Source organism: Notechis scutatus, chromosome 4, assembly GCF_049901735.1.
Source record: "Notechis scutatus isolate UNSWTSFEM ecotype Mainland chromosome 4, rNotScu1.2, whole genome shotgun sequence".
NCBI classification, from domain to species: Eukaryota; Metazoa; Chordata; class Lepidosauria; order Squamata; family Elapidae; genus Notechis; species Notechis scutatus.
The window spans coordinates 30615167-30629436 of NC_142012.1; the positions used below are offsets into that span (position 1 = coordinate 30615167).

General features: G+C 36.1%; 1 non-coding gene across 1 annotated transcript; it reads right to left on the minus strand.

The window, feature by feature from the left end:
- Window positions 1-9437: 9437 nt before the first annotated feature.
- Window positions 9438-9573, minus strand: LOC113412913 (U4 spliceosomal RNA). Its single transcript, XR_003370983.2, has one exon. It is a non-coding gene; the product is annotated as a U4 spliceosomal RNA (small nuclear RNA).
- Between the last annotated feature and the right edge of the window lie 4697 nt (window positions 9574-14270).

A 14270-nucleotide genomic window follows, 5' to 3' on the forward strand; every position in this document is an offset into this window, starting at 1 on the left:
GTGATATAATGCAGTGATATGTGGCGATACGTAAATTTTAAATTTAAAATCTGCTTTTGATACTAGAATTAACCTTGGAATATGTGAAATGGAAATAAAAAATAGAAATATTTAATACATAAACAATAATTATAATTACCCCTAAAATTAATGACAGTCAGTTGGAATCACTTTAATGATAATTAAAGTACCAGTCAACTACAATTTGTAGCTATAGTTGCTTATTAATTCAGAGAAATTTGCAGAATTTTCATCAACAACCATAGCCTAAAATCTGGAGTTTGGTTATAAATACACTTTATTAAGTATCATTAAAACAATATGTTTTTGTTATTATTGCTCCACTACCCTACTTGTGGCCTTGTTATTAACAAATTATGAGATAGTTTGATGCAAAGCCTTAGCTTTTTCTGTTCCCATTTGGGTAATTACAGCAAATAACTTTCCTGTGACTCTCAAACTAACTATTCTCAGGTTATTTAGAGCTTATTTTTATTTTCTAAGAAGCTAAAGTGACATTGTTACAATAATTCATTTCCAATATTCTAGATATTGCTGAAATACATGTTATAATGGCTATTTTAGTTAAATATAACTTGAATATTCAAGACAATATATCCTCCATATGAACAGCAACAAAATTAAATGAACAGGGAAATGTTGCAATCACCCAGATATAGAAAGCAAATGGCATATTAAAGATATTTGGCAAAAAGCAACATTGTAGTTCCTTTTGTTTGAACTACCAACCAATGACAGCTAGTTTACAACATCAACAATGCAACAGAAAGTAGGAATGAAGAAAGTTTGTATAAGGTTAAAACATATAAAGGTCACCTGTGTATGGCAATTGCTCATCTCTATAGTATATTTTATTCAAACCAAACATCCAGAGTTTTGTTCTAATATAACTTGCCAATTAAAAAAATAATAACACGTGTACAATTGGGATACTAGATATAGGCTGCAGGATCCTGAACATTCTTAGATGATAGAAAAGAGGCACACAAAAACAAATATTTATTGCTGTCTACATTATTGGTCATTTTGCATCTTGCAGCCCAGATCTGATAGCCCTAAGCTTTTGTGAATTATACTGTATCTGAAAGCTGGAAATTCAGGTGATGATTGCAGTCTTGGTGATTAGAAATTATCTCAGAAAAGAGCAGTTTCCGCGCTTTTCATTTTAGTAAGATTCATAGATTTGGCTTACACATTGCAGTAACCTATAAGTGATTTTTTTTTAAAAAAAAGGTTGTTTTAGTTTAAATGCTTGGTGAATCTAACCGTTGTGATTTCTAAACCATGACCAATGTCCTGTGTGAACAAAGCCAATTATGGCTTATATAATAATCCATGGTTAAGTAAACTATGACTTGATGATGTTAAGTTTATTTCAGTTAATGGAAGGTTTGGGAGAGTATTCTCTAATACTTCTTAAATAGCAACACTTTTAAAGCAGTTTCTTAAAATAGTACTGGTGTTATTATAACTAGGAATATATAGGTGTTTTTATTAATAAAGTGCAGTGTATCTTAGAGAAACTTTGGCTGAAATATTTAATAAGTGGTAACTAGTTTGGTTCTGTGGTTAAGGCACTAGGCTAGTAATCAGGAGACTGAGAGTTCTAGTCCCACCTTAGGTGTGAATATTAGTGAGTGATTTGGGGAAAATCTTTCTCTCTCAGCTTTGGCCAATAACAGAATTTTTCTGGGCAGATAAAAGAACGAAGGAGTTTTAGGTATGCTTGCAGTCTTGAGTTATTTATAAAAAAATAAAGATGGGATATAAATGCAAAATGAACTGCATTTGTGTAGAGTATAAAATCAATTAAAAAACCTGTAAAACCCAATACCATACTACTTTTTAAATTAGACAGGCTTGCTGTGAGATTTCCTAGTAGCAGATTTTCGCTGCTATTATTATTCTGTTTTACAGAGTTGATGACAGTAAAATAAAATATCCAAAATAAAGCTTAATCCCACCAAGGGACTTCTTGGGGCAAAAGAAATAGCCATTCATTTCATAGCATACTAAAGATTACCTCTTCCAGGAGCTCAATGGAATATATGTGGAGAACATGCTTTAAAAGACAAATATAAATTAAATTTTAGAATTGATTTATAGTGTCCTGAAAATATTGTTCTGTAACAACCCAGAGGGGTATGTCAGAATCATACACGAGCAGTTATTGTTATTGTTATAAGCTATAGCTTATAATCATACTTCGATAAACTATTAAAAATATTTTTCATGCAAATAAGGCACAATAATAAGAAGCAAAAAAGCCACAGTACATATGTATATTCCTTGACCTCAGGATTGCAAGATAGAATCTAATCGAATCAGAAAACTAGATTTAGCTGTCCATTTCTCAGGAAAGAGATCCCTTAATTTCTGTGGTACTTCTAAATTCATTTTTTATTTAAAGACTGTGATTTTAGGTGTAAAATGCTAGAATTTTCCAAGACTAGTAGGCCAGATATGATATAGCTGGCCATTTGTACTGGATATCTTGTACTAGCACAATAGGCACATATTTTATGCTCAGTAGAAGCATAAAAGCAATAGAAGCATAGTAGAAGCATATATAAACTATATTTCCCATATAGTTTACAACATTTGTATGATAATAATATGTTGGGTTTGATGTGCTCCCCTCCCTCTTCCATGCCTATGTCCATTTGCAGGATGTCTGCCAAGGGTTTAACATGATCTCCATGATCACATGCAACATGCATAAAAAAGAGACAAGCTTTCATCTCTCAGCCCATCCGCCTGTTTTTTTTGACCACTACATGGGTGTCCCTGTCCAGTTGTCCACTCTAAAATTAGGCTGAATGCTAATGAGTCCACCTGACAACAGTGACATGTTTGTATATGTCAATTTTTCCCAACCATAAATTTGCCTTCATTTTTCACAGCTTCAATACAATACTGTCATTTACATTTTTAGAATTAAAAACTTTCTGTACATAGACAGAAGATATATAATCTAGTTATGAACTTAATGTCCATAAGACATTTGAGAGTAACACATTTCAAACATAGTGTTAAAGGCGCATAAAGTTTGCGCAAGAAAATGAGATTTCTGTGAGACAAGGCATCTGCAGTGCTGCGATAGGCATATTAGGCTGTCACTTCTTAGCAGAAAAGAATTACATTCTCTCTCTCTCTCGCTCTCTTTTTGCCAAGCTCAGATTTGTGAAGAGGCTTTATCTCTGTTTCTGGAAAAGGCTTCAAGCAAATATTTTATTTAAACATTTGAAAAAAGATGACTAAAAATATTTTGAGGAGTTAAAAGCTTCCTTCAGTCTAATTCAAAAGGTTGCAGTCTGACAAAAGGATAAATTGGAAGCCTATAACATTCTTCAAACCCTCAAGAAAACCTTTACAAATGCTTTCTTTTGTCAGTCATGTAGCAGTAATGACAACTGTGGTAGAATGAATTAATTTGTATCTCATGAGGGATTGTATGAAATCATATAAATATAATGCTTGAGTTTTGTTTTGATTTGTTTGTTTCTTTAGCAGAACCAGAATACAATCTCTTTCTTCTTACCTACATGTGTTCAAATTTCTGATAAATTAAGTTGACTTGCAAATGAAGGCAAATATACATGATTATTGATTATTATCAAGTTGTCTGCCTTCATTTAGTATGTCTAGCTCAATCTTCTGCAAATAATACTTCCTAGATGTGCTGGAATTCACCACCTGTCTGCAGCAGAGCTCACTGCATGGGAATACACTGGATCACCCAATCATGAAAGGCAGATTTGACATGAGTTGAAATTACTAGATCAGTATCTTTGCCAGCCTTTAATAAGTCCAAGTCTTTATAGTGTTTGACTGAGAATCTGATGGGAACGTGAGCTCGAACTACCTGGGCTACACTATGGAGACAGTAAGGATATACTGCTATTCAAACAATTATAGCCTCTATCACCCTATTTTCTAAAACTTCTGATTATTCTAATATTTAATTATTGTTTACACAAATATACAATAATGTATACAATAATCACAATTGCCAGTTCTTTAGCTGGTGTTGGCCTTCATACGCATCAAGTTCTTCTCAACAAGTTAGAATATTATATATGTGTAAATTCAAGCAGTGTGGCCTTTGACATTGGGAATTTTATCCACAGATTTTCTTATCTGCCATCCAATATTTTTGGTACAGCACCTAGTGTGCCAATAGCTATTGTGACCATCATAGCCAGTTTATGCCATAATCTTTCCATTTTGATTTTCAGATTTTGATACTTTATGATGTCCAATTCTTTGTCTTTTCATTTTACTTCTAAAAGTATCGAACAAGATCTTAAACAGGATGAGAAAACTATGAGATTGAAAATTAAAAAGAAACTTCTAAATTGAGGGGTTTTACTGATAATCTAATTTTGATTCTACAAGAGCCTAGTAACAATACTGAATGGTTAATGAAGAAATTGACTTTGGTATATTAGCCAGCTTTCAAGTAAACAAACAAAAAACAAAGTTGGTGGTTAAAGAATAGTAGCACAAAAGACCAAGACATTGTGAAGAAAAGGACTGGTTTCAACATTAAGAAGACAGTAAAATACTTGGGGTGTATACCGTTTAGCATGAAATGTATGTTATTTCAGACAGCTATGTTAAGGGATGGAAAGATATCAAAAAGACCTATTGACATGGAAGCTGTTATTAGAAATTTTCAGTGATTAAGATGCATGTTTCACCTAAGTAAAATAAACTTGTAAATGGTTGCACTGATAAACATGGGTAAATATTGCAGAATCTCTATTAGCTAAATATGTTTATTAATCCAATTCAAAGGTCAATTCTCCAGCTATCTAACTAGTGAGCTATATGGAAAAAAAGTTGTATTTTATCTACAGTTAAGGATAATGTTATATACATATATATATACACACACACACATACATACATACACACATATATATATATGTGTGTGTGTGTGTGTGTGTGTGTATGTATATGTATATAACATTATCCTTAACTGTAGATAAAATACAACTTTTTTTTCATATAGCTCACTAGTACATCCTCTCTTCTTTGTCAAAATTTATTTTTAATGCTCACTGGAAAGTTTCAGGTAAGTCTAAAGGGATTTATAACACATGATGTTGCGCCTAACTTTCTATGCAATTGTGTAAGTAGAGTATTCTACATACTCTATATACGTAGTATGTATTGCATATTTTAATTTTTGCTATTTCAGTGACATTCTGGGTGTTTTCAAAGTAGGTTTTGAAAAGATAAGATATGTAGATCCTTCAAGTCAGCACAGCACTTTCAAATATATATTTGTGAATATATTGTGAAAAATTATATTACAGTTCTTTCTATTGTTTATCAATATAAATGAAATAATTTACAGTTATAGTAAATTCCAATTAAATTTAGTTGATGATACTAGTTAATGTTGTTATTTTCCACTCATAATTTCCCCTTCCTGTTACATTAACAGTTATAATTGTTAAAATTCTTGGCATGTCTGCATTAGGCCTCCTAATCAGGACTCAACAATAAATAACAGACCTTCTGACACATCATAGCATAGCTCATCTTGATGGAACTTGGCAGAAGGCTGCCAGGCATGGCGTGCCTAGATCAGAAACTTTACTGTAGAAAAAGATGAAGTCACACACACATCATTGCCCACTGCCAGTAAGAAGATTATACATCTGAAAATAATTTAAATCTGCCGTTTATCCCTCCCATTCTTACATATAAAGGGATGCTTGGTGTGATGTGTATTGAACATGAACCAAATTGTTTGCATAATGATTGTCTTTGATTGCAAGTTGCCTACAGTCACCTATGGTGAGATGGGTGGCATATAATTTAAATAAATAAATAAAAATTTGGCCTATAACTTTAGCACTGTCACTATATAACCATTGACTCTTGCCTTAAACACCACAATCTGATCATACACACACACACAAACACACAGAGATAAGTTTTGTTGCCTTGAATTATCTTAGATTAGTCTGTGACACCTTAATTAATTCAAATTAAGAATGTATACAGAATTTTGTTTTGGTTACTTTTTCATTTTCCAAACTATTATGTACATTTTAATAGAGCCATCCTTCAAATTCCATGCTCCACCCCCACAATGCTGTCCTTATATACAAAAATACTGTAAGTCAAAGTTGCATACAGAAATCCCAGGAAAATATATGTATTGAAGTCAGTATGTGTTTTTTTTTTGAGTATCTTTAAATAAAAATGATACTCAAATGCAATTCCTTTTCTTCTTGGCCAGATTTTATTTTGTGGAAAGTGGCCCCTGATGCACCTCTCAGAAAGCACTTGCATCCTTGGCCTTATAGTTTTCCCATTCCTACCCTACTAGCTAAATAGTCTGAGTTAGCATAAGGCAGCTGGTATATTCTAAACAGCTCATGGACCTCTTGTGGAAGTTTTTCCAAAATCTCCTTGAAGTGCATTAACATTCTCAGAGATGGTATTAGATCCTTTCTCAAAGAGGGAAGTAGATGTCCGTTATTATAAGGGTGGTCCTTTATAATTTAAAAACTTTTAAAACTTTTTTAAAAAGTTGAAAAAGTTGTTTAAAGACGAGCAAATACAGTTAAATTGAGAGAAAAAATTAAATTACATATGCTGTACTTACTATTTTTATACCTTATTAACAGGGGTGGGATTCTACCGGTTCTGTCCACTTCTGTAGAACTGGTTGCTCTGAAAAGCAGCAAACAGAGAGCATACATAGAACCAGGGGTGGGATTCAAAATTTTTAACAACCGGTTCTGTGGGAAGGGCTTAGGTGGTAGGCGTGGCTTGATGGTCATGTGACTAGGTGGACATGGCTTGGTGGTCATGTTATTGGCTGGGTGTGGCCAACTCAATATCACTCACATCGAGGCATGCATCTCCTTGTCTGGCCTCTCATGACTGGGGATGCTGCAACAGTCTTAAGAGTGAAAAATGGTCATGTCACTTTTTTCAGTACCATTGTAACTTTAAATGGTCACTCCACACAAGCAAAGTACCAGCAAAGGAGGGGAAAAATACTCCAGAGAAGTTCCTGAGACAGGAAGTCTAGTCCTGCCAAGAATGTAATAAGGGTTAACAGAGAGGCAGTTTCTCTAAGCAACACCAGAATGTTTCCTTCCTGCCTTCCTTACAGGATTAGGCCAGTAATTTCTTATAACAACCGGTTCTCCGAACTGCTTAGAATGTTAACAACCAGTTCTAGCAAATAGGTGCGAACTGGTAGAATCCCACCCCAGCATAGAACTGGTTTTATGTCTGCTGCTGTTTTGGCCCACCCGCCCGCCCGGGCTCTTACCTGACCTTTATTTCCTGTGTTTTCAACCGCAGCTGCTTTGCGCGACACAGCTGCGGTTGAAAAAGCAGGAAAAAAGTGCTTTTTCAACTGCTGTGCACACGCGTGCAGCGCTGCTCGGCTGTCCAGGCAGCTAGATGACGATGATATACATGCACATGCAGCACAAAATGTAAAATCATCGAACCGGTAGTAACACCAGTTGGATCCCACCCCTGCCTATTAACCCATTTTTTAAAAAAAGCAGATGGAATTGCTTTTGCTGAAACAAATGACTGGGGAATAGGAAGAGAGTCTTTCAGTAGGCTTATAAGCAGAATCTCCAAAATTACTTTTCAGTGAGTCTCTCTAGATTTTTATTGATGTAACTAACTGTTCAAAAACTGAAATAGCTGTTTGGCCTGTGAGAGGCTTAGCCTTACATTCAGTTGAGTCACCCTATAAAAACATCTTCCACCAATCCTGCTTTCAAATTATCTTGTCACTTAGGGATACATGAAATGATTTAGGAAGAGGGGCAAATGGAGGGATTTCACTACTCACTTAGACTTTCTTTTAGGGAAGCTGAAAGGCATAATAGCAATTTTTTTTCTACTTCCCTTTGCAATTTCCATTCAACCGGTATTAGAGTTTGGGATGGAACTAGCAATAGAAGTAAAGGTAGAAATTGATTTACTTATAGTTTCTGCAAGCAGAAGCAATTCTCAATTGAGATTTTGAGGGAAATTGCCTTTGAGGACCAGCTCTGTGGTGTTTCTTCCTTTTGCCTGTCTTACCTAGGTAGATTACCTCATGCAGCCTGTAATTTCTTCCCCTTTCCTTTCTTTCTGCCTCTTGCTGCCCTTTTTTATTGATTTTTCCATCCAGCATGCTGACAGTTGAGTGGATAGCTTGGACAGTTAATATAACCTTCTCTGTTATTCTGTAAACAGCAAATAATGGCCAAAGGCAAGGACCACCTGCAAATTGTATTTAACCAATCACTGTCTTGTTCCACCACCTGCAGTGATTAATGATAAACACCTATTCAAAAAAAAAAAAGATTAAGAAAAATGAGGGAGAAAAAATACATGATTGAATGTTTGGCACAATTTAAAACTAAAAAGTTTTTACCTTGAATAATTTTATTTTTTGTGGAAGGAAAAAAACAACGAAATTAGCAGCACTTCTTCAGATTTGGGGGGATGGTGGGGTAAGGGTAATAAATTCTTAATTGTGCACCAGTAATTATTTATAGCAAAATTGTAGACTCTGATTTTTTGCAACCTATGAAAGGTCACAGTGATTTCCAAGTCATTCTGAAAGAATTGGCTTTTGGAACTGCCAGCTGTTGATTGCAGAAGTCAATATTGCCATTAGATGGAAGCAAAGAAATACAGAATACTTTATCAAGCATGAATATACCCAGGATAATGTTGCAGGATGCAATCTGGGTCATTCACTGGAACCAGAGGTTTTGTCTTCTGAGCTTTCAGATTCATGCTGGAAGCCCCCTCAGGGAACCTTTCTGTGTCTTCTCTGAAGAAGTTCCCACAACTTCTCTGTGGGAACATAGAGAAGTTCCCCGAGGATGACAAAACTTCTGGTCCCAGTGACTGACCCAGATTGGATCCTGCAATACTTTTATCTTTTTGCTGCCATGAATAGTCACCCAGTGCTCCACAAATGGTTATCCTATTGTTAAAAGATAATTTCAGTTACTCAAGACACAATATGAGGAAGATGTGATGGAATGTATCTGTGAATGGGGAGGTGATGTGATGGAATACGGCAGGGATGTCAAACTGGCAGCCCATGGGCTGGATGTATCACGCTCAGGCCAAGCCCACTCTGGCTCTACAAAGGGAGAAAAACGTTGCAATACATCACATGGCGGCAATGTGATACTGCGAGATTGACACCCGTGGTCTACGGTTAATACAAAATGTTCCCAGAAAGGAGGGAGCACGTTCAAAGGAGAGAGGCAAGAAAGAGACAACAAAGTCTGGAGCTGGATCATGAGAACGGGAAGAGATGTAGGACAGTCCTTCCTAGAATCTTACAGGGTATATCCATTAGCTTAGAGTGGTATAGGTTTAGCTTGGCAAGTTTCTGTCAATATGGTGTAAACAATTTTTTTAAAAAAACACCTGAACTTTGACTGGATTGTGTTGTTGTTCTTGGCTAGGCCTGACAGAAAAGTTTTCAATTAGCAATAAACATGCCTTGGATAAACCTCACTGATTACAATACTGCCACTGTATAAAAATCATGTCTGATGATACGGCATGATGCCTGTATTCAAATAGTGGAATACAATATTACCAATATCATGTCTTTCATTTTACCAACTGAAATCTCCCATTACATTAGTAAACCTGGAAGATACTCTGGATCTGGATATCTGTGCTGGTTTGTGTCTCACAGCCACCATTTATATTTAATAATAGTAATTCGTTCAGGGCTGATTAATAAATGACAGAAGAGGAAAAGAATATAAATTAAAATATATTCTCTTGGGGAAAAAAAGTTTTGGTTTCACTTTCAACAGGAAAGCACAGAAGAGAAGTCAAAACCCAGTCCAAAGTTCAGGAAGTCAAGCTAGGTTTATCAGCTAGTCCAAATATCACAATTTTGTGTGTTTTTTTACATGAGCAAAGTATATAGGAATGACTATCAAAGTAGGGATCAGACAGTTGCTTCCAAGAGAAAGAAGAGCCTGCCTCTTCAATCAGCCGCAGCCAGCTTTGAATTAAGACAATTACTGCCTTGCCTAGCAAGGAGCTTCACTTGCTCTGCTCACAGAGTCCAAGATTTTGAGACTGTGGCTCATCACCTTAATGCTCCAGATGTTCTGATGGTGGCTGTGTATGATCAGCCTCAAGTAATTCCTGGCTAGGTGTCTCCTGAGGCCTACATTCTACAGGTTCAGTGGAGCAACTTCTTCAGAGTGAGTCTTGGTCCATGACAGAATGCATGAACTAGTAAATAAATTCATTTTTGGGAGTGAAGAACAGAATTAGAAAAAAATTCAAGATAACTCCATATTGTTTCTCATTTCTATAAGAGGGGGCAGAGGGGTACATTAGCAAGTTTTCAAGGTTCTGTTATTATATCCTTCAACAATAAAGTAGAGTTCAACTAGTACTTGCATTCCCTGACTCGAAAGGCTGACAAAATACCTTCATGGCAATTTTGCTTCAGGCGAAACTGAAACCTTACCTTTCCCCTTAATATACAGTATATTCTCATAGTGCCTTTGAAGTGTTTTCTGAAGCACTTATTAAATGTTTTGCAGACTCATTATAAACCAAGGATTATCGTTTACTCATTTAACAGCATTTGTATACTGCCACAATATAAAATACCCCCTTTAAAAAGCGAACTAAACTCTCTTGGATAAAGCGGTGCTTATCTGACAGCAAAGGTGATAAATTGATCAAAGAATCCAGAGAGAGTTGCAGCGTCTAGCCTGGTAGATGAGAGAATATTGTTCCAGGTAATTGCTTCCCATTCCCATTCAACTAATAATTTCCTCTCCCCTCTATGATTCTTTGCTGTTTTATTATATATGTAAGTATATTAACTTGTATAATGTAATTATATGTTATATGCATATAGATAATATATAATTAAGAGCCAGTTTTGTGCAGTAGATAAGGCATCAGGCTAGAAACTGGGAGACTGGGAGTTCTAGTCCCACCTCAAGCACAAAGCCAGCTAGGTGACCTTGAGTTAATCTCTCTCTTTCTAAGCCCTTGGAAGAAGGCAGTGGCAAACCACTTCTGAAAAGCCTTGCTTGACAAGAAAACTGCAGGGATTTGTTCAAGTAGACTCCAAGAATCAAATATGAGTGAAGAGAAATATATATTCATGTCACCTTACAACTGCTCCCCATGGCCCCACCAGCCACTCTGGCGCCATCGTTTATACATAGGTTTAGAGCTGTTCTACAGTTCTTCCAGTTCTACTTTGCAGCAGCACAAATACATAAACAAGAAGAACTGACAGTTGGGTTAAGGAAGAACCATTGAATTCAGTTTTCTGAATCAATGCCATTTGGTTGGGTTCAAGCAATATATCAAGATAAAATGAATATGTGGCTCAATATTACATTTGAAGCCAATCTGTGGAAAGGGCAGGGGCAAAGTATTTGGAAAACAAACATCTGGGGAAAGATGTAAAACTCCTCTCCTAGCACACAATAGTCCTGATCCAAGTGGCAGGCCATAGGCTTACTTTGGACCAGTGTTTTTCAACATTGGCTATTTTAAGATGTCTGAATTCTGGGAATTGTCCAGATATCTTAAAGTTGCTAAGGTTGTGAAACACTGCTTTAGATTTCTGACCTTTAAAAGAGGCTATGCTTATGTGTAATTTACATTTTGGAACTCTTCACCAGCTACTCTTAGGAAGAAGGCCTGTATTTTGGAGTTATGTGGAGCAATCTGGAAGAACTTCCTATGATGCATCTCTGTTCTTTTTCACGTACAGAACAAGTTTCTCTATGCAGTTATTCTGTGCAGTAGCAGATTTAAGTTCAGGTTCTCCCACCTCCCCCTTCCTTTTATCTTTTGACTTGACTGTAGCAAGCCAAGCATCACAAAAGCTGATTTATCTTACGGTGGTCATGTCAACAGTTTTCTATAGTGATATCTGAACTGTCAGCTCTTATTTCCTATATAAGTGTTCTTTTTTGCTAAGCTACCAGCAGATCCTGGTATTACTGGCCCCATTCTGTCATGCCTGCGGTATTTCCTACTGTTCCTTGTTCTGCTGCTATCTCCATGTCCCCTCCCCAACTTTACTCCTTTCAGAAAAATTATGCAGTCAGCACATTATTCCCCTAATAGGACTTGTATGTGGAATTTTCCAAGTATGTCTTTTCTTAAAGTAGAATCTTTGCACCAAAGAATGCTTGTTCCTCAAAAGAGTAGGTCTTCACATGTGGCCTATATGTGCATTTTGCATCTTCATCATCACCATGTCATGAAGTGCATCAAGTTCTTTTCATACCACATATATCTACTAATGGGACAGCTAGTGTAGTTTCTTTTTTAAGTCTGCTGAACCTAAAGTAAGTTGGATGATATCCCATGATCCTTGCATTACACACATTCTGCCAGGGGTGTCAAAACTGAGTTCACTGAGGGCCACATCAGGGTTGTGTTTAACCTCAGGGGGTCAGGATAGACATGGCCATTAGAAACAAATGTGGTAACTTTCTATAATATTTCTTAGTTATATCATTTAATTTATTAGGGAAAAAATATAAAGTCTTTTGTGTTTCCTTTTTTAATGGTTGATACTTTCATGTCTGAAACAACAGCAATATGACTAAAGTATGAATCTTTTTCACTAAAAGCTGAGTTCACTTACAAAAAGCTTAGTCAATGGTGTTTCACCATTGCATATCCCTTCCTTCCTTCCTTCCTTCCTTCCTTCCTTCCTTCCTTCCTTCCTTCCTTCCTTCCTTCCTTCCTCCCTCCCTCCCTCCCTCCCTCCCTCCCTCCCTCCTCTTTCTGAAGCTTATATGTGTAATTCAAGGATGGCCAATATTTTTAAAAATGTAGTTTGTAACTTCTCACAAGTTTAGGTTAGAAAATCTGAACTGTAACCCAGATTCAACATGTTTAGAGTGGATTCCTCCTAAATAGCATGACTGAAACTTTGCAAGTAATAAATATATGGCGCGTATAACTATTTCAGGTGCTTTGTTATCAGTAGAGTAAAGCTGTCTGTTGAAGAAAGAAACAACTTGTTTTAAGTGTTACTGCAATAACCTCTGCAGGAGGTGGGGGCAGCTATTTTAATGTCCACACAAGCAATACTATTGAAAGAGAAACACAAAGTAATAAACATTCAAGAGTTAAAGATCTAGTTATTAAGCAGAGTGATTTATACACTTTATCAGAAAACACTGAAAAATCTATGGCTGTTGCTGTTCCTTAAAGCCCATATAATGAAATGCACTAATCCAAGGATTAAATTAGATTATTTCATATCAGAACACTAAAGTATAAAAGTTCCTCATTAATGTTGTTTTTGTCCTTATAATGGTAGTCGGCTGACATTTTGTTCACAATATTAAAATTCACATTGTCACACTAGATGGCATCACTTTGAAACTTTGATCTTGAAAAGTCAGTCTTGGTTATTATCTGGGTTGGAGAATTCCTAGAGCTGTAAGATGAAAAGTAAATAAGTCTCTCTCTCTCTCTCTCTCTCTCTCTCTCTCTCCTCCCTCTCTCCTCCCCTCCCCTCCCCCTCCCTGTCTGGCAAACCATTTTTTCATTAATATTATTATTAGTTCATTGCAATTGTCATCCACTGTCAGCCAATGTTCAGACTAGATTTGCCATTTTTTTCCTGTTACCCTAACTCTAACCCTATTTTAAGGACCTGGGATGTGGTTATTTGAAGCTCTTAAATCGCAATGTATAAGCTATTCTGAGCAAGCTGCCTTTTGCAATTGACTGATGGCGATTTTGTCAAGGCCAATGGTGGTGCTCCAGATGTTTTGGGGTTACACCCAAGGTGCTTGTTATTATTGGTATTATTTTTGTTTTCTTTGTCATAATCGTTCTACTTCTATTGCTAGATTTTTGTGTTTTGTTATTTTTTCCCAGTTCTTTCTCTTTTTATTCTGCTATCTCCAGCTAGGGCCACATGGACCCTTTTATTTATTTATAATCTGTCTTTATTTTTTTACAAATAGCTCAAGACAGCAAACATATCCACTACACCCTTATCCTCTTATTTTCCCTGGTGAGGTGAGGTGAGAGAGTGACTGGCCGAAAGTCACCCAGTTGGCTTTTGTGACTAAGGCAAGACTTGAACTCATGTTTTCCCTTTTTTAGACTGATGCCTTAAAACTACGTATCAAAGAGCTCTTATTTTGTATTGCTTTGATGATTGTTTGACATTTTCTCTACTCTTGGATTTAATAAGGATCTGTAAAATTCCT